We start from the raw sequence: 27,876 nt of genomic DNA on the forward strand, positions 1-27,876 counted from the left end.
TACACCTTCACTGATGAGCTCCTTGCCAGAATTCATGCAGAGGCGGTGGGCTGGGTAGAGTGAATCAGTTATGAGAAATCTCTTACCCCTTCATTCATGCACTTAGCACCTATATACTGAATGTCTATGGTATGCCAGGCACTGTCTAAGTCATTGGAACAAATATCTGTCCTTCTGGGTTACATCTTACTTGGGGTGGGAGGTGGAAACACACGATAAACAAGACCTATAAATTACACTGTGTAGGTGGAACATGCTAAGGAAAAAAGAAATAAGTGGAGACCTACCTGATGCCCCTTGTTGGCCCACCCAGCCCCACACTCTGGGTGGGAGAGAGTGGGCACTTCGCAATACTACATGAGGTACTCAGGGAAGGTCTCACTAACGTGCCCAGGACGGCCAGTCCTAGCTTATTCCAGTTGTGGCCCAATTCATGTCTATTGGTTTCTTTTAGCGCCACCTTTCCAAAGTGTCCTGGTTTGGATGATGAATTACACAGTTATCTTATCAAGAAGTATGCGTTAAGACTCCAAAGCGGCAAGGGAATTGTACCAGAAGGTATCCAGGGGAAGGACAAATAGAGCAAAGACCCCACACAGCAGCGTGCCTGATGCGTCAGAGGAAGAGCAAAGGGCCAGGGGCTGGAGCACGAGGAGCGTGGTGGGCAGTGAGGTCTACACAGTAATGAGGACTCGTGGGCCCTTCAAGGAAGGACTGTGGATTCACTGACTGACATGGAGAGCTGTGAGAGGGTTCGGAGCAGAAGAGGAAAGTGACCCAGTCCTTATTTTAAATGACAGTGCCAACTCTCATCTTGAGAGTAGATTTTAGCAAGACAAAGGAAGAAGAAGGAAGAAGGATTAGGAAATTCTCACGCGGATCCCAGAGGGAGAAGAGGGTGGCTTGACCAGGTGGTAGCAACGCAGGTGGTGGGAGTGCGGCTTCTGGATGGGTTTGGAAGACAGCACAGTACACATGCTGAAGCATTAGGTGATGAGTATGAGAGAAGAGTTTGGATAAAGAAAGCTCAAGGAATTTGGCCTGAGTAACTGGAAGTGTGCGGTGCCCATCGACCGAGGTCGGGAAGCCTGAGCGTGGTGTAGAAAACCAGGAGTTCAATTTTGGCCACGTCGAATGTGAGATGTTTGTTAGACACACGCGTGGAAATGTCATGAGCTGGCTATCGGAGTCAGGAGCTCTGTAGAGAGTTCTGTGCTGGAGACACAAATTCAGGGGTCGCTGTCTTGGAGAAAGTCTTTAAAACCATGTTTACCATCAAAGAACATCAAGCTGTTTAATGCAATTCAAAGCAGAACGAATTACAGGGTCATGTTTTATATCTCCCCCACCCCGTCCACGCTCCCATGAAAGCTTCTTACAACCCCAGAACATATATATAACCCACTACAGGGCCTGCGCAGTCACAGCAGCAAGGCACGCCCAGGGGCGTGAGCACCTCCTAAAACAATTCCACCCCACGACAATCCAAGCGTTACTGAGGACAACTTGTATGAAACCAGGCAGCTGGTTAGGTGAACACTGAACATAGAGACAGAATACCTAGGAGAGGAACTCTGGTGCCGCGGTCCAGCCACGACAGGATCCAGGGGGCCCCGAAGGTGGGCAAGGCGTCGGCGCAGGAGACAGTCGACTACACAGCTCAGAGGCGGTGTGACACTGTTCCGTTTTATTGTGATTTGAGTACAACTTTTATACTTTTTATTTGGCATTTGATTATACTTTGTTGTTAAGGTAGCAGGGAGTTAAATTTCTGTGGTTAGGCGGAGCAGAAAATCTTATAGAGTATATTATTATTAATGTTCATGATTAACTAGTACATTTTTCTCTCAATCATTAGAACAGAACTACCTGATGGAACAATCTAAACTTTTAATTATTATATCTATTACGTAAGATACAGTTTGATTTAAGTAAAGGTGATAGATAGATGTATTCATAACAGCAAGTATTGGCTTGTGGGCAGACATTGTTCTTCTTTCTGCCTGAAGAAATCTTTTAAATGCTATTTGATTTATGCTATATCTAAAGTTCAAGCTGAACCTTTCTCATAGCTGTTCAAAAGTTTCCTTGGTGCAGTATTGAGGAAAATATTTATAAAAATCAGTTTTACAAAGCTGCTTTCATAAGCTAAGTTTCTGTTCCTTTGTTTTTAAGCACCAAGGAGATCCTGACCTAGCCAGCCTTTCTATGAAACTTAATCTACTATAAGGCACATGAATTCTATCTTTATTCACTACATGTATACTATCTTTATTATAAGCTTCTGAATAAGGCAAAGGAAGATCAGGTAATCTTTTCATACTATTAGCCCCCCTAGGTGGATACCAGAGTTTTCTATTTATCCACTAGGCCACAAAAGGAGGCCCTTCTATAGTAGGCACAGGCTTATGAGTAAATTTCTTATCCTTTACTAATTTTTCTACTAACTGCATGGGAACAGGAGTATAAACTGGTTCTAGTAATTCAGCTTGTTATAATTTATTCATAATATCTTTAAGAGGCGCGTCAAAAGGAATTTCCCTTAATAATTGTTCAAATAAAGGGTTTATGCATTCTGGACACGTCAGGGTGACCAGAGCTGACTCCATACGCGGGGAATTTACTATGTTTTCTTCAGAGCCAATTTTGAGGAAATCCATTTGTATAGCGTTTACACTTACTAGAATTTGTGCTACCCAAATTCCCCCTATTAATAGGATCATTTCTAAGAAACCAATTATCCCTAAACACATGCCACGTCCTCGTTCTTGACGATGCATTCCTTGAAGCCTCTGTCCCCATCTCCGGACCTTGTCACGCAGTAGGGTAGAAAGAGGACGCGGCACTCTGGCTCCGTTAAGAGTGGGACTCTTTAGCTGTATAACTTTAGACGAGTCACTCAACCTCTCTGAACCTCAGGTGCCGCACATGTAAATAATAATGATACCTACCTCATAGGTTGGTTATTGAGCAGTTAGTGACAAAATCCATCTAAAAAGCTTAGCACAGCTCCTGGGACATAAAAAACTGCTCAGTAAACATAGGTAATAATTATGTTGTTGTTGTTGTTGTTGTTGTTGTTGTTGTTGTTGTTGTTAGCATTGACTAACTTGGGTTCCCCCAGAGGCAGTTTTTGAGACCAGGATTAGAAAACAAAGAGTTTATTTGGAAAGCGATCCTAGGACACACTGACTAAGGAGAGGGAAAGTAAGAAATGGAAGGAAAGAAGTCGATTCAGGGTGTGTGACCAAGCAAGTGACCACTATAATTCTGTGAAAACTGAAATTTAACCCCATGGAGGCACTTGAGGGTCCAGTGTAGAACACGTGACTCCCACTTATCCCACCTAAAGGTGAGAGAGCGGAGGTCCTTAGACCTCAATTCCCACGTCGGTGGGGGACACACACTGGCCTCTGCTCCAGAGTTTACCGTTATATGGTTTTTCTGCCTAACACTGGGCCAAGCCACCCAACTTCTCTGAGCCCCAGTTTTGCACCTATAACATGGGGGGCATAATATCTGCCTCTCAGAGTTGGCCTGAGGACTTCACAAGATAATGTTAGTAAATGCCCCTAGAGAGATTCTTGGCACGTAAAAGATCGGTTTCCTTTCTGTCTTTCTTTTTCTCCCATTTGCACAAAAAGGAAAAACTTGCTTCCTCAGAGGCCTCTCAAGCCCTTTCGAAAGGGCATTTTCGGTTTGGTGGCACTGCTCTCCGGCTGCTGAGCACCCCCTCCCTGAAATGTACTCTCCGACATCGGTAACAGTCTCCCTAAATATTCATTTCTGGATGGAGGAAGTGGAGATGCTTCGAGAGCGATGATGGCGACTCACGTCCCCAAGGTACGTGTAACTTCTATCGCTGCCCTTGATCGCACTCTATCGGCAAAGCAAACTGCTGAAGGTGGAGTCGTCGGTAAACCTGCCCACATTCAGCTCCGTGGTGTGTACACTGCCGTGCTGCTGACAGACACCAGCAAGTTGACCGAAAAAGGAGACGGTCCCTCCTGCCTGCCCCTCCCCGCAAAGAAAGCTCAATTTTGAAAGGGCCCCCACAGGAAGCAGACCTGCCCCGTGCAACCCGCCAACCCGTACAGCAGAGTTGGACTTGGGCCCCGGAGACAAGTGTTCATGTGTGAGCAAGAAGCCACCAGCATACAAACGAGCGAGGAGGTCCCTGTGCCAGGAAACCCCCACAACGGCTATTTGTTCAGGGTTCTGGGAAATCCGAACGCCAATGGGGGTCTCACGGAGGCGTCCAACAGCCGGAATAAATCTGAAAGAAGTTAACCACGTCTGAGGCTGACCGGGGGTGGTGACCGACACACAAGTAAGCCTAGCTGATTGATAATTACTCTCTGTTTAGAGTTAGCAACAGTCTCAAACAGTGACACCCTGCTGCACCCAGCAAAGTGCTCCCCAACCTGGACAAAGCGGTTTAGCTGACCAAAAAAAAAAAAAAATGGAATTAGGTGGGTTCTGTAAACAGAACTGCAGTAAAAACCGTAAATATGGCATCTGATTGATTTTTCATACAGCCCCCCACACAAGCATTAGTACCCCCATTTTATAGGTGAACTGAAAGTTCACTGAAAGAATTGAAACCCAAAGGGCTTGTCAATAATTTGATCATGGTGATAAAGGCAATCAACAAAAAAGGTGAGTATAAGCCCACACTTATGTATCAAGTCTGCCTCTTGAGAATAATGTTTTAAACATCGACGGTGTTTCCATAGGCAGAATTTAGTGTAATACAAATGTATTTACTGTATTTAGAAGCCACCGGTGGCCTCTGAGTGGAAGGAGGGGCATCGTATGGGAAGAGGTTATGAGAGAACTTTAAGACCCCGGCCTCCAGAATAGCCTCATGGGAGCATCATCTTGTGGTGACATTTCATCAAGGTGGACAGTTAATGACTACTGAATTTTCTATATGTACATTATACTAGCGCAGGGATCAGAAAATCATGGCTTGTGGGCCAGCTGGCTGTTTTTATAAATAAAGTTTTATTGAAACACAGCCACGCCCTTTCATTCACATATTGTCTCTGTCTTTCTGACCCTTTGTAGAAAATGTTTGCTGTGCCCTGTGTATACACAAAACGCTATACACAAAACACTGAACTTGGCTTGGGCACGCAGTAGATGTAACTTCCTGCTCGTATTTTTAACTAGTCATGTAAATGACTTTGCGGACTTGAAGAACATATCAAATGACAAGAAGGAGAAAGAGCTTAATGTTACTCTGACATGTTTATTAAAGAATTTAAATGCTAGCTTATAAAAGATGCATGCAATCCAATGAGAATATAAGTAAGGAAACTAGAATAAATGGAAGAAAATTAAGACAAGAGGGAAAATCATTTATTGTGAGAACTTAGAGGACTAAAATTGCTGCAAATTTGACTCAGAGTTTCCTGGACACCAAAGCAATAATGGTTAACGCATGCAACATAAATGTCAGGATACCAAATAAGAATTTTAAATTCCCCCTGCACAGTCCAGAGAGTGTCCAAACCTATGCACACAAGTGAAAGTTGGTTGCTCTTGATTAATAATTAAAAAAAAAAAATCTTTACCCCATTTTTCCTGCAAAAAGACAACTCATTTTTTGCTCTGATGGGCAAAAAAACCCTCAGGAGCCTAATTTTCGCCAACTGCCATGTGGCATTGCCCATTCCCATCTGGGCGGGCTGGCACAGACCTCAGCGAATGGAGGAGAGGGCCCCAGGAGGGTCCTCTGACCATGACTCCATTGCAATGACCTACTTGGGATGAGAACAACATTTTAGAGTGGAACTATGCTTTATGGGTCATAAATATTGCACAGATGTTCCTTATTTACATAGACTCAGTAGATTATTATTGCAACATTATCGTGCTTAATATGGTGATTCCTGCCTTGGAAACTGGAGGGCAGGAAGCAGGAAGATGTAATTAAACAAGCATAGTGCACGTTTTGGGGGCTTGTTCAATTTAAACAAAAACGCACACTGAAGCTGCTACCTGTTACTCAGTTCCACAACTGACACTTGATGGCAAGAGTTAAACTTCTCACAACATATCTTTTGCTGGACTGAGAGAGCAATAAATTAAATAATGACACTACTAGTAAGAGGTAGCATTTCATGTGTGCTTACTATGTGCTTTTTATATGTATTAACTGACTTAATTCTCAGAACAATCTTGGGAGGTGGGTTTTATAACTATGCCCTTTTAACAGATAATGAAACTGAGGCAGAAAGCTACAGTAAGTGACTTCCCAGGGTCAGAAATGAACTAGCCAGTTGTCTCACTCCAAAGTCCTTGCTCTGTTAACATATACACAAAAAGCAAGAACAATAACAGCTTTCTGCAGAAGCAAAGGTGTTCTGTGCTGTCCTATCCGGAGTCACTGAAGCGCACGACTAGTAATGCCCAAAACGATGTCAGTGATCCCTGGCGAATATAACATCACCTCCCTGCAGACAGAGGTCTACACGGTTTTCGGTTTTCGACGCTGGAGTCAAGGAAGCAAGGAGTCAAGTCTTTAGATCAGATCATAGGGCTGCTTCTTGCTCCTGCCCTCCCCTCCTGCCAGACCAGCTTGGCCTCCAGCAGCTCCTACACACCAAAGGGCTTGGCTTTTCATGGTGACCTGCTGGGCATTGGCTCAGCCCAGACAGCTCTCCCATGCCCTCACCTGGATCGCTCCTTTAGAGTCAAGCCTCATTGTCTGTCAGAAACCATCCCTGGCTCTGGACAAATGAGCCGTCCCCCAGGACAGCAGTGTCTTGCAGCAGCATCTCATACCTACCATGTCTGTATGGTGACTGCCAACATGCCCTTCTGTTTCCCCAAACCAGACAGCACTCTCTTTAAGGACAGGAATGGTCCTTCACGTCTCCCCTGCCGAGATTAGCTCCAGTGGGTGACCCAGAGAGAGAGCTCGGCAAACACTAGTGGACCAGAGCAATGGGCTAGGAAGAGTGGAGACCTATCTTTGTCAGCAGCGAAGATGTCCTGCCAGGAACTGCAGCTGTGACTCCCAAGATTTGCCATAAAATAGCAGCCCCTTAGCCTCTTAGCAGCTTTTGAGTTTCCAAAATAAACGTCTACAGTCAACACCGAGATGGACAGGGTGCCTGCTTCTTGACAGTCCACTTTATAACACAAATCATGCTCGTCCTTGAGTGCAACCAAAGTGTTTGCATGATCCACGCTGAACAACCACGAGGTGAAGAACAGGCTGGATGTATAAGGCAGTAGCAACTTCTTATACATTATTTAGATGGTTCTGTGGCTCTTTAAAAGTGGAATAGAGGAGGGCGTCTACAGGGAGAGAGTTTTTAAAATTATGAAATCTTAATTACGGTGTAAATGTTTCATTTCCTTACTCCTTCAGTGTGATACAATGTACACCTGATCATTGAGGATTATTTGAAATATTACAAAATAAATTAAATTATAAACAATAAATTAAATTTTATGATGTCTTATCTTACATTCCAATTATCTCAGCTTACTGAAAATGACATTTTGTACAAAGGAGAAAATGAGTTTGTTATTGGAGAGAAGGACGAACTGGCACAGGTGTGGCAGAGGATCAAGTTGAAATTCAGCACTGACTTCCGTTCATTCATGTAGTCTGTCAACAAACATTTACAGAGCGCCCACTATGTGCCAGGCACTTCCTAGAAGGTGAGCGAGACAGAATTGCTCCCTCCAGGAGCTTATATTTGAGTGGGAAAAACAAACTAATAAGTAAATAAATAAATATATTTGAGGCAGTTGATGCTCTTAACATATCAAATTAGTCCAGCTGCTATGGACAGAAAGTGAAGGAGTGATATTTGAGCAACGGTTGAAAACAAGAAGCAACCCAACTAGAAAGAACAGCAAGTGCAAAGGCCCTGAGGCGGACACGGGTTTTTCATTTTTCAAGAGAGGAAAAGAAGGCCAATGTGGCTAGAGCAGGAATCAGCCAACCTTTTCTGTAAAGGGCCAAACGGCAATTTCTTTAGCATCTGCAGGGTACAAAGGTTTCCACTGCAACTACAGCCGTCCCCCTTTTCTGCAGGGGACACATTCCAAGACCCCCGGTAGATGTCTGAAACCACAAGTAGTACCAAACCCTATATACAGAATGTTTTTTTCTTATACGTATATACCTATAATAAAGTCTAATTTATAAATTAGGCACAGTATGAGATTAACAACAATAATAATAAAGCACAACAATTACAACAATATACGGTAATAAAAAGTTCTATGAATGACTCTGGGGCCATTACTAAGTAAAATAAGGGTTACTTGAACACAAGCACTGTTGTGGTAATATGACGGTTGATCTTGTAACGGAGATGGCTACTAAGTGACTAGCAGGGAGGCAGCATCGGCAGCGTGGGGGCGCCGGACAAAGGGATGAGTCACATCCACGTGGGCACCAGCAGGACGGCATGACGTTTCATCCGAACGACTCAGAACGGCACGAAATTTAAAACTCAGGAATTGTTTATTTCTGGAATTTTCCTTTTAATAGTTTCAGACTGAAGTTGACCACAGGTAACAGAAACCACAGAAAACAAAACCTCAAATAAGGGGGACTACTGTACCCCACTCCACCACTATGGCACGAAAGCCGCCATAGACGATATGCAAACGAACGGGCAAGGCTGTGTTCCGAACCAACTTTTTTATGGGTCCTGAAATGTGAATTTCATACAATCGGCATGTGTTAGAAAATACCGTTCTTTTGATTTGTTATCAACCATGTAAAGAGGTAAAAACCATTCTCAGTTCACAGGCCACACGAACACGGGCGACAGGCCAGGCTTGTCCTGCGGGATGAAGTCCGCCAACCTCTAGGCTGGATTCCGTCACGCAATGGCAGGTGCAGGGTGGGAGAGGAGATGAGACATTATCAGGGGCCAGATCTGACAGGCAAAAAGCAGTAGTTTGGGTTGGAGCTTTATTTATTCTAAGTGCAAGTGAAGCGAATTGAAAGAGAGAAGGGACATGCTCTGATTTATGTTTTTATAAAATTACTTTGGCAGTTGTGTAGTGATTCTGATGGTGTCATCAACTTTCTTGAAAAATGTGTCGATAGAAAGCTGAGCATCATCCTCTTGATTAGTCTGTAGCGAACCACCTCCCTATCAAAAGCTCTATGGATCTGCTGATTTCTCTCTGTATTTGAATCACTGAAGTTTTTTTCTTTCCTTAATGTTGATTCTCAATACATAATTTTAAAGATTTCTCCATTTTCCTCTGTCACGAAACATGGCCTTTGAGACACGATGTTTGAGGAAACATTTCCAGCAATTCACGCGTGTGCTTTCATTTTATTTCCTTTCACAATTGAGATCATTTGACCCATAACAAGTGGAAGCTAAATAAGCAACACTGTCTGTACACCTAACAGCCTCCATCCTTGCCTCAAATATATTTTAATGCCATGAGTACTGGCATTTTCACATTTCTATTTTCCACACGTTTTTATAACATAAAATGGAAAAAAAAATCGATCATGTGCAGACAAAAGTTGTCGGGGAGAAAAACCATCCTCATGATTGGCAAATATCAAAGTGCAATGGCTCCACTGGTTTCGTGAAGTCCAAGTTCAACATTGGGAGACATGAAGGAGCAATGAAGAAAAAGTCAGCTCTTCCCCACTAATTCTAACTTACATGAAAGGAAAAGCTGCGAGGACACTAGCCTGACCTTCATATCTGCCCAGAGACGGTATCTGGCATCTTGACATTCAACCTGGCCCAGCGGCCTAACTCCAGCTAACCTTGGCCCCCACAGAGAGGAGCTGTCTCCATGTCAGTCAACCCCAACAAAGCCTTTATTCCTGAAGCCTTTTGACCTCTCAAAAATCCAAGGGCTCTCTACCCTTGTGAGCTCAGACAACACTGTGCCTAAATCTCGGCTCCCTCATCTGCCTGCTTCTCTGGGTCATAGTGAGTGAAAGGAAATCGTGTATTATAAGTCCTCTGTGCGACATTTGATAAGTCGATCCAGGTAACTAAGTAACCAGAGCAAATCCAATCAGAATTTCCCACCCCTCTGTTTCAGTGTGTTAGTTAAATCTCAATCTGTCTCATATTCAGTAGAAGCAAAGCCTTTCGTGGCAAGGCCCTGAAGAATACAAAACGGGAAGTGGGGTTGGGGGGCGACTTTGAGATGGGGGCCTGTGGCAGACAAACTCTGAGAGGGGTCCCAAAGATCCTCACCTCTCAGTACTCGTGCCCTTATGTAATCCCCTTCAGTGTGGGCTAGACTAGTGACTAGCTTCTAACCAACTAGAATATGCAAAAATGTGTCTGTGTGTACACACACACACACATATATATACACACACACACACATATATAAATAAGGATGTCATTTCTGTGGTTAAGTAAGTAAGACTGTGCTTCTGTCTTAACTAGCTGACTCTCTCTGCTGGGGAGATGAAGCAAGCCACTGTGTTGGAAAGGCCCATGTGACAAGGAACTAAGAGTGGCCTTTCGCCACAAGGAAGCAAGGCCCTTGGTCCAGAGGCCTGCAAGAAACTGAATGCTGCCAACAGTCACGTGAGCTTGAAAACAGACCTTTCCCCAGTCAAGCCTTTCGGTGCATCCACAGCCCTGGTCTGCAACCTAGTGAGAGACCCTGAACCAGAGGACACAGCTCAGCTGTGCCCAGATTCCAGACCCACAGAAACTGTGAGATAATAAATGTTGCTTTCAGTGGTTTAAGTGGTTTAGCAAGTATTATTTTAAGCGGCTAACTTTGTGGTAATGTTTTCGGCAGCAACGGTTAACTAACAGAGGGTCCGCTTCCATTTGAATGTCTCAAGTCATCTGAATCCAGAAGCCACATGCGGTCGATTCCCCATACGCCTCTAACTAACTGCATTATGCTAAGCTTTCACAAATTTAAAAGAATAGATTACACACTGATGGCTAGAACCACAACATGAAACCCACCTCAATCCCTTTTCTCCAACAAAGGGATGTCATTTGCCAAATCTTCCTCTTTGAGGCAAGTGACAAAGAAAATCAAACCATCTCTGCATCTAGGAGGAAGGGACAACAGCACTCAGCCTGGCCCACCTCACACTGGGAATGCAGAGAGATGGTTCTGAGCCACGGCCACCCCAGACCAGTTGGATCAGACTGGCATCTGAGGAAGCCAGAGGAGGGGTATCCTCTGGCGGCTATTGTGTCATTATTTATTAGCAAAATCTGTATTCCATGGCAATTTTTCCCCATGCTAGTATGAATTTCTCTTGGCAAATAAAAGTTCTTTTTTAACAAAGAGCCTGAGGCTGTAAACCTGCTACCCAAGAAGAGTTAGGTGAAGCAGAATCAAAGGACTCACAGGAAGGAGAGAAGCAGCATAGTCCTCCAAGAAAACGCCATGTGTCCTGTTCCACGACTGTCTTCTGAATGCCACTGTAGGCCCTCTGTCCTCTCTCCCCGTTTTTTACCTATACTCCTTCTTTATACATTTCGTCCTATCTGTTTATCCCCCTTCACTATACCTTCATTCAAGACGTTCCTAAGAAAACTCGCTTTTATGATCACACAGCTTTCTAGATAGCTAAAGTTTGCTCTTTAATTCAATTTACTACTCCAAATACTTAAATCCAGCGTTCGATAGGCTGAAGGAATCACGCTAAACACCATAGCTGACATTTGAAGAGTTGTGTCTACAGAGTCTTTAAAAATGTTCCACAAGCTTCCCTTCCCTCTTATGTGATAGCATGAAGCCACACTGCAAATGCCAGGTGCAAAACCTGAAAAGCAAGTTTTAGGCCACCCCCGAACTCACAGTGCCTGAGAGTTGGTCCTTTAATGCATCTAAGATTCAGCACTCATTAAGAGCAAAAACTAAAATGGAATGATATGCCTGAAAATACTGTATACAGCAGTACAAAAATAAAATCTTTGGGATTAAAGAAAACAACTTAGCCTTTTTTTATAACTCAAGGTTATCCATAAAAAAAGATCAGTTATTGTACACAGAACCCACACCTATTTTTTTCTCTTGAAAAAAAATCATAATCATCATGACTGCCACTACATCTTCAGGGGTGGCCTTCGGGGCCTTCAGCAGAGTGTGGCATCCCTACCCACATACCCAGACATGTGGGCTACTGAGTTGATCGAGACCTCACTGCTGCTGCTTCTAGTTCTCCTCATCTCTAGAAATCAGGCCATCACTCCCCTTAGCATTGCAAGCAAGCCTTCCTGGAGCAGTCAGTCTCTAGGCTTGGAAATCAAATACAAACTTGTCAGAATTGTAGGTAAAGTAAGAGCTACAGCCACTGGATGAGTCTGGGGGCTCTCCTGGGAGAAAAGACAGAGCTTTGTGTGGGTTTAACATGTGGTTGGTAATCCAGAGGCTCTTTAGCTTCTTTCCAGATTCTTCACAGTACATTAGAAGGTGAGCCTTTTCAATAGTAGGATTCAGAAGAAAAAAAGGAGTTTTTACACAATGTCTGGTGGGTAGTACCACTTTCTCTTACTACGTAGCACTTCACTTGGTGCCCACATACATGCATAGATGTGTATGTGAAATATTCAACAGAAATGAAGCCATGAATGTATTTGATATACAGAGGTTATTCCCACTGATGATAATAATTTTCACACTATTTATTCACCGCCTGACATGCATTATTTCACGTAATTCTTGGCTAGGAGATAGGCACTATCGTCCCCTATTTTCTAATTAAGAAATGTAAGCCTCAGAGACATGAACTAATTTGCCCGAGGACACACAGTATGACCCCACAGCCAGCCCAGATGAGAAGGAAAATGTCTCCAGAGGCTGCTCTTTGTTCAAGCCACATTATCAGTTTTTCCTAATGAACAGAAATAAACTCTAAAATCAACCCACTGAATTGAGACTTAACATGATTCATACATAAATTACCAATTCTCAAAAAATTCTCAGAGACCATCGCTGCTATTATCACTTGCCAGGTAATTTACATGCATCATCTCAAATGGTCATAACACCCCATGAGGCTTGTAGAATCATCCCCATTGACAGATGGGGAATCTAGGCTCAGCAAGAAGAGTAACTTGCCCAAGAACACACAGCTAGTTAGTGGCAAAAGCCCAAATTTCAATTCAGGTCTCTCTGACTTCAATTCCTATTCTCTTGCCAACATGTTGAGGGACCTAAGATAAAGTATATTTCAAGGCAAACTATTCTTTTCTTTTTTCAATATTTTTTTTTATTTTTCAATTACAGTTGACACACGATATTATATTAATTTCAGGTGTACAACACAATTATCACATCCATACAACTTACGAAGTGATCGCCTCAAAAAATCTAGCATCCACCTGACACCATACATGGTTATTGCAATATTACTGACTATTCTCTATGCTGTATTTCATAACCCCATGAGTATTTTGTAACTACCAATTTGTACTGCTTAATCCCTTCCCCTTTTCCATTCATTCCCCCCAGCCCCACTCCCATCTGACAACCATCAAAATGTCCTCTGTATCTATGAGTTTGCTTCCATTTGTTCATTTATTTTGTTCTTTAGACTCCACATATAAGTGAAATCATATGGTATTTGTCTTTCTCTGTCTGACTTATTTCACTTAGCATAATGCCCTCTAGGTCCATCCACATTGTTGCAGACGGCAAGATTTCATTCTTTTTGTGGCTGAGTAGTATTCCATTGTATATATGTGCCACTTCTTCTTTATGCATTCATCTATTGATTGATACTTAGGCTGCTTCCATATCTTGGCTATTGTAAATAATGCTTCAATGAACATATAGGTGCATATGTCTTTTCAAATTAGTGTTTTGGGTTTCTTTGAATAAATATCCAGAAGTGGAATTACTAGGTCTTTCTTTGTCTCTTGTTATAGCCTTTATTTCAAAGTCTTTTTCATCTGGTATATTACTAGCTCAGCTTCTTTTTTCCATTTTCCTGAAACACCTTTTTTCATTCTTTTACTTTCAGTCTGTGTGTGTCTTTGGATCTGAATTGAGTCTCTTGTACGCAGCATATGTAAGGGTCTTATTTTCTTATCCATTCAGCCACCCTATGTCTTTTGATTGGAGCACTTAATCCATTTACACTTAAAGAAATAGTTGATAGATATGTAGTTATTGCCATTTTATTATTCATATTTTTTATCCTTTTTTCTTCTTTTTCTTCTTGAAGTCGTTTTTAACATTTCTTGTAATACTGGTTTGGTGGTGATAAAATCCTTTAGCTTTCTCTTGTCTGAAAGGTGAACTATTCTTTTATGATATAATCAGTCTTTGTAATTCAGTAGATTCTTCTGAATCTTGCAGACCTCTGAAACTGAAACAGTACTGGTCTGGAAGTGAACACAGCTTGACTGAAACCTGGGTTTGGCCAGTGAATAGCTGTGTGACTTGGGTATGTCACATAACCTTACTAAGATTGCATTTCATTAAAGTGATCCAATTTCACAGAGAGTTCATGAAGACTAAATGAGATAATATGTGACATATTGCATGTGGCATGATCCCTGCCACACACAGGGTGTTTTAATTATTCCTTCCTTGATTCATTATTGTTTTCCTTTAAAAAATGAAATTGGCGGGTTGAGATTTCGAATTGACAGATTTAAGAGAAACCAGCCTTTATTATATAAAAGAACACAGGATCTTCAAATCAAGACTAAAATTGCTGAAATTGATTACAGAAATCCCTTAATATCCATTCATTCACCAACTTTAAGTAAGTACTATGTATAGAAATTGTGCTGGGCACGTGAAATCAGCAGTGAACGGAACAAAGTGCTGGCCATCATGGAGCTTAAATTCTAGTAGAAAAGAGTCAGAAAATAAACACATAAATCAATTGAAAAGGTTATTTAAGAGAATCAAGTGCTAGGAATAGAGATAGCAAAGCTCCATCTCATTTGGCTGAGACTGAAACTGACCACCAAGCCAGAGAATGGACTTCACTGCCCACACGCCCCACACGGAATTAATGGTGCATCTATCTTCACTCTCTACACTGTGGTTCTCAAATTTTCGTATGCCTCAGAACCACCTACAGGGCTTGTTGGAACACAGATTGCTGGGCCCTACCCCCAGAGTTTACGATTCAGTAGGTCTGTGGTGAGTGCCAAGAATTTGCATGTATAAAAAGTCCCCAGGTGATGCCGATGCCCCAGTCCAGGGGCCTCACTTTGAGAACAACTGCCATTGAGCGAGCCATACCAAAAAGCAGCGAAGCAGGAAGAGAGGAGGAAAAGCACCCCAGCCCCTCTCCTCCTGCCTGAGAATCTCCTGCCAGTGCCCCCCATCTGCTAAACACAATCAAAAACCAGAAGGCAAAAGAGTCTTGCCTCCCGGAAGTCAGAGCAGTACAGAGAAGGGCTCCAATCCCCTCCCCTTGACTCCTTGCAAATCAAAGGGTGCTAATGGCCTCCCACTGTTTCTAGTCTCTGGATGTCTCGGCATTCCTTGTGGGTTCCCTTAACCCCAAGGCCACTCCATGAGTAGTCCCTTCTTTAAAGTCTCTTGACACATTAGAGTTGAATTTTGTTTTCTGTCCGGAGAGATACACCACCAGACTCCAGACAGCTCCTCTAGTGGTGATATTTTTCAGAAATTGACAAAGGCTAGTCTATTCATTCCTACAGTAACATCTATAAAATGCAAATTAAATATCAAATAATCCTTTTTTGCTACATGAGCATGAATTATATATGCAACTTACAGGAACCTGCACAGCATATGCAATGAGATCGCTCCAAAAGAGCTTAGAGTGACCAATTCATTCTGGTTTGCCTGATACACTCCTGGTTTTAGCACTGAAGCTCCCACATCCTGGGAAGCTCCCACATCCTGGGAAGCACCTCTGTCCTGGGCAAACCAGGACAACTGGTCACCATAGCCATGTATTTTTATGCTCTACTGAGCTCAGGCAATATTGCTCCTGCATCAGCCCCCCACCGATAATGACTAGCATTTATTGGGCATTTTCCATGAGCCTAGCCCCATGCTAAGCAGTTTACACACATCACCTCATTGATTTCTCACAACCACCCTACCAGCAAGTTAATATTATTAGCATTTCACAGATGATAAAACTGAGGTGCAGAGGGCCCTAATAACTTGTTCAAGGTCATACGGCTTATAAGGAGCACAGCATTGACTTGGACACACACAGTCTGAGATCAGAGCCTGCACTTTTAACGACTGTGGTTTCCTTCATGATGGCGCAGGTAGGTCCATCTGCCCCAGACCTGATTTCACAAGAAGCACAGCCTAGAACTACCACCAAAGGTCATATTAGGAACCAAGCTCAAAAAACTACAGTCACAAAAGCAGAAATTGAGAGAGATTTACACATTCTTTATTGTAGAGTACACAATGAAAAAATCAATGGGCCGGCATTTGGTGCTTTTGTAAAATTAGAGATAAAATTACAAAGGCTCCTATACTTCAGAATCAAATTCTCACAGCAAAGCCTGTGACAGTCAACACTTGATGCAACCTACAAGTTCAAAGGTAGTCCTACCTGATGGCTTAGGTTTCAGTCTCTCATTTGTAAAACTGGAAAAATTATCTTTCTTAAATATACAGGGTAACTATCCTGTGGGTTAAACAAATTCAAAAAAAATATGTCCAAACAAAAGATGGCATCCTAAAATGCTGTGTTTGCTGGAGACTCCAAGCTCCAAAGACAGTAGTCTGGGGTGAAGCCTCTCATCCCATCGGAGTTCCTCGGAGGTGTGGCACCTTCAGCTGCTGGGGCCCCAAGGTGGAATCACATCTAGGGGCTCAACTTTTGTTCAAGGACAAGTGAGGGTCCTCCTTCTTGTAAGACTTCTTATAAGACTGGGATAGTTAAGACTTATTTGGGAGGGAGAGGGAGCATTTTCTTAGAAAGATGGCCCTTCTCTCTCATACTTCTTATTGCCTAAAAATCTTCTAACATGCAACATCACATGGCAGTTTAGAACCTGATCTCTGAAATGAGACAACCACGGTGTGACGACTGTGGCCAAGAGAATGCACTTCCATAAAACCAATTCTCTTATCTGACATATGGGATTGTCGCATCTGTTTCATGGGATCATTATGAGAATTAAGTGAAGTCTTAGAACCCTGCCATAAAGGAATTCTCACTGAAAATTCTGAAAGAAGGCTTTTCACCCAAGAATTCTGAATAGGACCTGAATTTTTCCGTAAGTATGAATTTAGCACAGCACATGGCACAAAATAAACTACAGAAAGAGCAGAAGCAGTGACTAAGAACAGATTCCAGCCTCAACTGCTTGGGTTCGAGCCCTAGCTCTACCATTCACTAGCTGTGTGACCTTGGGCTTACTACTTAACCACTCTGCTCCTCATTTTGATGATAACTGTACCCAAACCATAGGACTATTATGAAGACTCTCTAGACAACAATTAGTAAAGCCTTTGAAAAGTGTCTGGCTTGTTATAAATATTTAAATTACACAGCAGTGTTAGTGTTTGCTATTTGGTAGTCATTGCCTCTCCTGTTTTTATTCCCCCGGTGTTCAGTTTGAATCCTTCATGCTTCGCAGACATACCCAGGTGCACCTGTGATTTTCATAACTTTTGAATCTAGTTCCCAATTATTATTCCCTTCTCATCCATCATTTCACCAAATGACTTGTCATCTCCTTGTATTTTCTGTTTTCCATTCCAATAAGAGTCACATTCTCCTGTCCTCTGCATAGTCTTTTGGGTTTAGAAATCTTCATCCCAAGAGAGAGAAAATTCCATCTGTCATATTCTAACCTGGACTCTTCTACTGGCGTCACTGTTTGAAAGGAACAATCCTGGAAACGGATTTTGTTTGTTTCGTCTCCCAGACCCAGACGTTTCACAACTTACTCTTTCTGAACAAGCAAACCATGGATGGTGTCAAATAACAACGCAGATTCATCGGTAAAGGGCACATTTCTAATATAATTAATATCTACCAAAGATCTCAAATGATTTGGTTTTCAGAGGAAAAAAAACTTCTAGAGTCAGAAACTAGAACTCCAGCTCTAAGGAAGCCCAGAAGTCATTTTACGGATCGGAAAACTTTGCCCAGATTCCCAGGATCTGTAAACATTGAAAAAATGGTGCAACATTATTTCCCTGTGCCAACTGTGCCTTTCTGAGTCCTCAAGAAAACCCAGGGCCAAAGGCTGTCTGTCCCATGGAGGCATCTCTGCAATTTCTCCATGGAGGTCTCAGGAAAGAGAACGGGGTGTGAAAGCAGGTAGACACTGTCTAATAAGGCCCCTTTCATGAGGGTCCCCATCACTCATGCTCAAATGTCTCCTGCACCTGTGACACAATTCTCTACTTCTTTCCTTTCCACCAGATGCAGGGGTGCTAGAATTCCCCATAGGAATCATCATTACAGACTTCGAAAGCAGGTTTTCCATACAGAAAATAAGACCCAAATTTGTTTCAAAAGAATGAAGAAAACAGTACATATGTTTAAAATCTCTATCATTTGCACTTTACTCACAAATCTTAAACTCCAAGGGTTTTCTTTGGAAAACCCTTAAAGGAAATAACTTAAATGCAGACATATTACAAAGAGAAGGGTTAATTAACACCTTTGTTCTTCCCTATCAAGAATTATCAACTAATTTTAATAAATTTTCTTAAAGTATGTTCCCCTTTTCAAATGAAATGAAATATTACAGATAAAGCAAAATTGCTCTTTATCCACCCTCCCAGGCCCATTTCTCCTCAAACCTCTTCTAAAAAGTGTAGCCTTCCATTCTGATTTTTATACTAACATAAACATACATGGTTTGATTGTTATATCCATAAAATTGACTCTTTTTCTTCCTACAGAAGATGTGAGCTAGCAGATGCTGAATTTGGTTCATGAACCAGAAAAGCCTAATATTTGTAAATATTCCTTAATGGATGCTCAAATTTTTAGCATAAGATCTTCCAAGATGCCGATATAAAAGGGCAGTGGCATAGCAAAAACTGGGCTATATCTTGAAAATATCACTAGCAACTATGCACCCCATTAGCGGACAAAGAGGCCAAGAAAGGTCAAGCCAAGACATACCACATCTGCTTCTTCTCTGTGTAGACACCTCACTTTCATGATATTCTGTATCTCTAGCTAAATAAATCAGAATTTTATGGAAGTCTGGGAGCACATACAAGGTCTCTAGCAGATCATCTGTAACCCACATGAAACTACATCTTTGGTGTCATAAGTGGGACAGGCATGACGAGCTCACCATCATGGCCAGATTATAGTCAGGGATCAGAATGCTGAAGTAGGGAACAATGAGTCAAACATGCTTGAACCATGAGAATTTTATGGGAGGAGCTGAGTCACGTGGAATTCATCCACTGTTCTTTCCCTCCAACCTGTTGGACCTAACGTATAATAAAAGATGGCTGAGCCAAGGGCAACGAGCCCACGGCACAACTCCTGGGACCTTCTACATGAGCCAAAACAGTGACTCGGGCTAAGGATCTCCAAAGGGACTTGAGACCCCAAAAGAAGGAAATGTCTTCACAGAGGGATGCCCCCACATTAGACATCTGAAAAGGTAACCTGGGGTGGAGGAGGTACCAACAGCCACAGAGCTACAGGTGGAACAGGTGGTCAGCAACTTTCCAGGGACGAATGATGGCTGCTGAGGCTTTGGGTGTGAGAGGAAATGAGAATGGACCTGAGAAATGCTTGCTGAAAACAATAACGATATGCTTTTGCACACTAGCGAATTGAAATGTATATGGAATGTTTTATACATAGAAAAAGGGAAAGATAATAAAGCTAAGAAAGCTCTGCCTTTCTTCAACTTTCACTAAAAAAGCGACCCATAAGGAGACTGGTCCCAAATTAAACTAAGACATTCTGTTTTAAAATATGTGTCCATCTTTTACAGACAATGGTGACCTTGTCTGGGATTCCAGGTCAGGTCAACTGCACTCTCCCCGAAAAATGGTGTTCAGAGGGTCAAGTCTCAAAAATAATGTTCTACTTGGAACACACGTGAAAATTTAAAAGACTTAATTGAGATGGAAAATTTGCATTGATAAATATATCAAAAAGTTTTGTAAACTTCTCTTTGAAGCAAGGGTGGTTCAGTCTTTGGGTCCAACTAAGGTGTTTGCATGTTTGAGCTGAGCATTGCAGTAGTCAAAAAACGAGTTTCCTTTTTTCCAGGAGGTTTCACAGTTCCTCTGAAAAACCTAACTTAAATGGCCTCAAGACAATGCAACCCAAGTGTTAGAGAGCTGACTTCTGCTTTGTTCCAGACAATTTTGTTTACAGAAAGATAACCATCCTGCACTGGAGCCAGCTGAGATACAGCAAAGAGGCTGGCAATGCTCGGAGCTTCTGAAAATAATGACATGCTCCCCCATCCCACCCCCACCCCTGGTTTGAGACGGGTTAGAATCTTGGCTTAAAGTCTTAGTTTCTAAAGCTTCTGAGACAAAAACCACAGCCCCCGCCCCAAAACACATGTCCTATAACAAAAGGTGGAAAAATAATGCAAAACGTGAAGAGACAGTAAATGGGCAATATTCGACAGAGGAAAGATTCACTGAATACAAGAAAAAATAATAACAATAGTGAAAACATTGTTATTATTGAGCTCAGGATGTGGAAATGAGAGAGGGGCTAGACACGGAAAGGGCTTTGAACTTGAACAGGGGAAGCGGAGCGGAATGAGGTCCTTGACCCAGCCCCATCGGTGCAGCTGTGCAGGTCCACATAACAGCCCACAACAGCCCTGACCTGAACACCCAGGAAATAACGCCCCCACCTCTCTCACACAAGGAGGGGTGCCTGGCACCCAACCTCACACAGCCTCACCCAGCAGGACTGAAGACGACGGTTAACAAGTGAGGAACTAACTGCTCAAGAATCGGAGCCCCTGAGAGTGCAGGCCGAACACTTCCCCAGGGCAGCTAACGGGCCACTCGAGGTGTCGAGACTCCTCCTGCCCCAGGGTCATCTGGTAGAAATGATTCCAAAAGGGCCTGGGGTTGGGATCATCACAAATTGGTGACCCTCTTGCTTGAATACAGAAAATGTCTAGATAGCACAATGGGGCCCCCTGGAACTGCCACCACCACCAACAATCCCCATAAGCAAATAGGTCACCGATGAGAACAGGTAAATTCTTGGAGCAGGTCCCCACCCGGAAGTCCAATGTCCGACCCACCCATTTGGATTTTAACAAAACTCTTCTTTACCGGACAATCTCACAGCCCCCAACCTGAAAAAAGAAACTGTGACTGAGTTTCTTCTGTCATGACAGTACTATCGGGACAGAAATTGAAACTAAGAATACAGGCAGGACAAATTTTGATCCATATAATAATTTGTATATTTACATGAAAACTTATCATCACTGTAACTTATTAAATCCTCAATGGGAGTTTTCACATGACAATTAAACACCCTTTGGAAATAAGACGTTCTAAAATAAGTACTAATTTTTAAAACCGGAATGTCTAAATGTACTAAAAATTTTGAATTACAGTGAAATTATATTATAGCCCTAATCTATTGGTGTTCTGTATAAATTGGTTCTTGTGGGACCTAGGTACTAGTGTGAAAGCTTTATAGTCTTATAAAAACATTATAGTCCTTCAACTTTTAGGATAAAGTTTGAAAAATTTTCTGATGGATCTTTATATTAATTCATTTTTCTTTCTGACACTCCTAATTAACTTTTTTAAGATTTGGACTAAGTCAATTCTGAGACAATAAATCTCTCTTTTCAAAGGCCTTTAAAGAATAAAAGCTTGACACAGAACTGACACTCATACCCAAAATAATAAAAAGAATTAAAACATCCGAACACACTTTAAAAGTTACATTTGCATTTTTCTCCAAGAGACGAGGTTTCCTATACTTGTCTATTATTTGAAGTTCCTGCAACGGTTCCCAGTGGTCCCTACGTCTGGGTATTCAAGACCTCACATGATTCCCTCCCCTTGAGTGTGGGCTGGACCTGAACTTCCTTCTGACAAACAGAATATGACAAACGTCATGGGATATCACTTCTAAAATTAAGTTACAAAAGACTGGCTTCTGCCTTGCTCATACTCTCTCCTGCCCTCTCAATTGCTCGCTCTGACACAGCCAGCTACCATGCTGTGATGGGGGAGTTCATGTGACAAGGAGCGCAGGGCACCTCTAGCCAACAGCCCACGAGGAGCTGAACCCTCCCAATGACCATGTGAGTGAGCATGGAAGCAGATACCCCCCATTAGAGCTGAGCTGACCACAGCCCCACTTGACACCCTGATTGCATCCGAGAACTCAGCTATGGCCACACGCAGATTCCTGACCCAAAGAAATGGTGAGAAAATAAAGCCACTAAGTTTGGAGGGATGACTTGTTACACAGCAGGAGATAACTAACATAGCTTTCTTAGAGTGAGACTAGGACTCGTTTCTCATTTCTTTTCAGAAAGTTGGTGCCCAAGAAAGTGTGACTTTCTTCTGGGTTGTTAATGGATACCCTCCCCCATAAAGGCAAAAAAAAAAAAAAAAAACAGGCATGGATTTCTGGCAGCTGTGGATCCTGTTTGTAAACTAAACAGGCGAGCATCTCCTCTTGTGTCAAATGGTTACATCCTTGGCTTAATGAGAAAGAAAATGAATGAATGGTCTATTTTCTCCCCCCACCAACCCATACCCTGCCAAAGCCCTCCAGGCAGTAGGTATTCACGGCTTCGATTTTAATAGACACTGCCACTTTAGCACTCAAAAAAGCTGTTTCAATATCTACTGCTCGACAATGAAGAAAGCCATCTAATTGCTCAGATCCTTGTCAAAATTGGATCATCTTAAACTTTTTCATTTTTGCCAAACTGATGAGGAGGAAGAAATGTCAACTCGCTGATTTAATTCACAGTCTAAGGAGCCTAAAAGAGACATGGGAAGAAAAAAAAAAAAAACCCTAAAATAATGCCTTGCAAATAACTAATGCAACAAACTACGTTGGAAACTAGCAAAGGATAAGTGACAGCAATGCCATTTACCGGGCCTGAGTGCCTGTTTTATGCCAGGAACCGAGATGGACAATTTGCAGGAGTTATCTCTGGCTCGCACAGCATTCATGTAGCCACTTTACAACTAGAGAAATAAGGGTTCAGAGCAGTGAAGTAACTTATCAGGGACACACCACAACCTGGGAGCCAAGATTTATATAGTTAACAACCATCACCACCTTCCAGTTTTCAAATCTTCCCAAAATTCTCTCTCGTGCTCACTTGCTATGACTTCTTGCTCCCGTGCCCAGCCCCAGGCAAACACTGATTTGCTTTCTTGTCTGTATAGATTTGCTTCTTCTGAAAATTTCATATAACATGTTGTCTTTTGCGTCTGGCTTCTTTTCCTTGGCGTGAGGTTTTTTTGAAGTTCATCCACGTTGGAGCATATATCAATAGTTTATTCCTCTTTATTGCTAGCCGTTTACCATCAGCTGGATTCACCAGTTGATGGTCATTTGGGTCGTTTCCAGCATGAGGCCACTATGAATAACGCTGCTATGAACATTCACGCATGTGTCTCTGTGTGGACATATGTTTTCAGTTTCTGTTGGGTATATTCCTAGAAGTAGAATTGCTGGATCCTACGGCACGTGTATGTTTAACTTTTTAAAGAAACTGCCAAACTGCTTACTAAAGTGGCATCGCCATTTTTTATTTCTCCAGCATCAAATAAAAATTTGAAGCTGAATGTTCAAGAAATCGAAAAGACTTTATGTCTATTCCACTCATGCACCAGTGGATGTGTGTGTGTCAGACAGCCGTCTGACTCCACTGTGAAAAAAAATAAGTCTGGAACACTGTAGACTCATGTCAATTTATTAGTTATTCACCAGCCTGATGGTGGAGCCGATGGAACTTCTGAGTAGCCATTGTCTGTGTAATACCTAGGATGGGCCAAGTGAAATAATGCTGACATTTTGGGATAAAACAAGCCAAATGATCACCATTTCTTAATGGCTCCTTACCCTTTCACCATTCTGCCTTTTTAACACATTAATTCTCATTTTTCACACTTGACTTCTGGTAGGTCCCTTGAGATCTATCCCTAGAATCCTCACTGGGTCCCTCTGTATCTTCCTTAGTACCTAAAACTCTTACCAACAGGTAATAAATGGTGAACATTGAAATCATGTTCATTTCTCCCTTTTCCAGGCAAATAAAAGTGTCCAGCAAGTCCACATCAAATTCTAAATCCCGAGACCTTAATGGGTCCCCCTGGCCACCCTGAACACAACATTAGTGATCACCACTGTCCCTTTGGCTGCATCTGAATGTTATTAATCCACTTTTTAAAAGAAAAAAAAAAAAAGTCCATGGCTTTCTTCCTCTCCAAACCAATTTGACTTCATTTTACAAGATTTCATGAGACACTCTAACGGCTTTCTAATATCTACATGGTGTTGCCTCCTAGCCCCAATTCTGTGATGTGCTTGCAAATGCTATTACACTTGTCGGACACGGTTTATTTTCAATAATCTCACAGTTTTATTTATTTATGGGAATGCCACAGCCCTCAATATGTTTACTTATTCTGTGCTTGTTTATCAAGTGCACAAAACATCTCCCCCACCATCACCCCACTGCCCCAGAGTGCCGAGCACTTGATTTCTCAGTAAGAGATGGAAATGGAGCAGGGGTAGAAGCCTTGAGGCAAGGAACGCTGGCAGCCAGGAGCCCGCAGGAGTTGTGCCGGGGATAAACAAGAAGAAATTAAGTGGTAGGAAGGGAGAGAGGATATACCCAAACACTTTCCTGTTACAGTCTGCAACCAATCTGGGTTGTTTTTTTTTTTATCAATTCTCATTTAGAAAGGTAAAATATACTTAAAACATTCCCTATCTAAACTCTTGAATGGCCACATGTATTAGTGTCACCTGTTAGAGATTTTCATTTGAAAATTTTGCAGAGAATAAAGCCTCCAAAAGAAGAAAAACTAAAAATTATCACCAAAATTGATCCATCTAATTGGCGATTCATAACTGAGCTTCACATCAATGCTCTCTTGGCCTGTGTACATACACCAATGCCAAGTCTCCCCTGTAGGACAGAGTCTGTATGTACTCTGCATACATCATCTTATTAGTCTTCACAAAATCCAATGAGGCGGCTATAATTATCCTCTTTACAGATGAGAAGGTGGGGATCCAAGAAGGTAAAAGACCTGCCCAAGCTGGCATAGCCAGAAAAAGGCAGTGGCAGGATTCAAATTGAGGACTTAGGACTCCCAAGCTCATCCTCATTTCCCTAAATCGGGCTGCCACCTGAGTTAAACTCCCCAGTCCCTCATCCTGGTTGCCACGAGACTCTACCATCTCTTCATCGTCATCAATAAATATTTATCAAGGGCCCACCGTCGATGTGGCATTGCTCTTGTTTCCACAGCAACACACTGTCAGAGAGTCATGGGAGTATCCTGTGCTTAAAAGAACAATGCCGTAATGCCCTGTGATCATGGCTCTGAAAGGTGACAGTTACAGTACAAGAGTGGACGCCTTTCAGCTGGCAGCCAGGAGCTATGCTGGGGATAAACAAGGAGAAATTAAGTAAAGGATAAAGGTAATGAGTTGTAACCCAAAAAGATGGTCCAAGAATGCGTTTCACTAAGAATGTGTTTGCAATTGTTGCTGAAGCAGAAGCCAAGCCAGGTTTGCGCATTAATTGTTCTTTTATTGGGAAACAAATCAAGCAATGCAGGACGGAAAGTAAAATTTGACTGCACTGCTAACAGTTCCCCAGAGGTACCTGGCAATGATTATTGAGTTAAATGACTACATCACTAACAACTGCAATCTCAAGTCAGCCCCCTTTAAGATCCATTTCTGCTCGCAAAGTACAGATGCTGGAACCCACTAGGAAATGGGCCAACATTCCCTTATCCGTTTGTTTAACCGTTTCCCTCCTCCCTCCATCCCAAATCATGTTTCGCCACACTCTTAACAGGCTGATTTTTAAATGTTTTTTCACTAACATTCCTTACAAAAATCACCTGGCTCTCGAAACATACCTTAAAGTAAGGAAGAAGGAAATTGCCTTTTGATGACAAGCTTACACCACTGACTTTTGGACACCATGACCAACATGTCAGAGTAAAACACATCACCCTAAGTGTGTACTGGAGGCAAGCTTACAAATTTGAAATTGCTTTCCAGACTGAGAATTTTCAGATTGAAAGAATATGGAGAGCACACCACTGAGTTTCAAAATGTATTATTTACCCAAACTTGCCGGAAGTTTTAAATAAGATACTTTAAAGGAAATCAAGCTATTGCCATATTTATGCTAGATTTGAATTCCAACAACTTCTATATTTAGGGAAAAAAAAATTTAGATGAGTCCACTTTAAAGTCAACATTTGCAGCATTCCTGCATCTACAAGGGCAGATGTTCACAAGGAACCTGGGAAAAAATAACTTAATGTAAATGGTGTAATTAGCATTAAACTAGAAAGAAGAAAATAGGTATATAAAGAAAATTCCCACTTTTACAAATGAGTGAGACTTAGAATGCACCAAATCTCCAAGCAGGCTAATCCCCCTTGCTTAAGGAGGCCCCTGGAACAAACGCAGTCCCTTGCTAAGTATCTGCTATAGTAGATTTGCAAAAGCCACTCAGCTCAGGTGGAACCAAAAGAAACATATGGTGACTTAACAGTAGATTTCTTCCCAAACTGTACTCCAAGATTGCTTTTCTTTCCCATGTGTTCCTTAGAGCAAACAAAGAAAAGGTGCTTGCTCCTCACACTTCTCTAAATGTTTTAACAAAAGGCTGCTGAATAAACACATTACTCATTTAAAAATTGAAAAAAAGTTCTGTTCCTGTGATGAAAGCAACTAGATTTGCATTTTAACCGTTGTGGGCGAGCGCCACCTGGCGGAAGCATCCAGAACCGGCATGCTTTCAGAATTAGGTTCTCAAACCCGTACGGTTTTACCGCACGCTAACCCAAGAACGGTTTGAGACCCGTGGTGGAATATTTTTGATACTGTTTTTTGCCGCTGGAACGTGAGTACTATTACTGTGTGGCAGGCCGGTCAGGCCTCGGAGGATAGTAAAATTAAGTCACGAATCAAGCCCGGATCCCCAGGACTGCCACAGCATCCTCTCTCCTTAGCACACCTAATACAGACCCAAAACGAGGAAAACAAGAATTGTGCACCATCTTTAGAACGGTGTCGTGGCTGTCCCTCTTCTCTTCCTCGTTCATCTGACCTTTCAGCTTCACACACTACAAAAGCGCCTTAGTCGCCTAACTTCTCAGCCACGGAAACGGGCTGTCACTTCACAGAAGTCCCGTATTCGGTTCTCATTTTGGTTTGGAGCAAGGGAGACCCCCGTGCACTTTCAAGAGAATGTCACTCCGGCTGTTCTTAACCTCAGAAGCAGCCTGTTTAAAGAGGCCGCATTCCCCCAAAGCTCCGTCCTTTTCTCCCAGCATAATATATGGACACCGCTGGTACTCAGCGAGCCAAAAGGAGCCTTTCCTAATTCCCACTTGCTTATCTCAGCCTGTCCTTGTGACCCCAGCAACCTCAGCTCAGCGTGGTCACACCAAAGCCCATCTGTGCTAAGAAACTTCAAGGTGATTTCGAACTTGGAAGCATACCTGCGCCGCTTCCTCCCTTCTCTCCTTCCCGCCACTGCTCTTTGGGGGCTCAGAGCTGAAAGCCGCCTGCAGTGGGGTTTGGTGATGTGTAAGGCCCCGAACGTGAGGGTCCCCTGTGCATGCCAACTTACCATCAGGAACATAACCAGGGCACACCCCACACACTGGGAACCGCCCCTGCTCACCTCCTCCCCGTGGTTAAACCCAAATATGAGTCCCTCAAACTTTTCAGGAGCAGACATGCTCACAGGTCAAAGC

At 42.5% G+C, this 27,876-nt stretch overlaps 1 protein-coding gene across 2 annotated transcripts in view; it reads right to left on the reverse strand.

Moving 5' to 3' along the window:
* Positions 1-27,876, reverse strand: part of PTPRT (protein tyrosine phosphatase receptor type T) — a 937,324-nt gene that overhangs the window by 908,652 nt on the left and 796 nt on the right. The gene's annotated exons all lie outside the window — the stretch shown is intronic.

Source organism: Pteropus medius, unplaced genomic scaffold (genome assembly GCF_902729225.1).
Source record: "Pteropus medius unplaced genomic scaffold, Ma_sr-lr_union100, whole genome shotgun sequence".
Lineage (NCBI taxonomy): Eukaryota > Metazoa > Chordata > Mammalia > Chiroptera > Pteropodidae > Pteropus > Pteropus medius.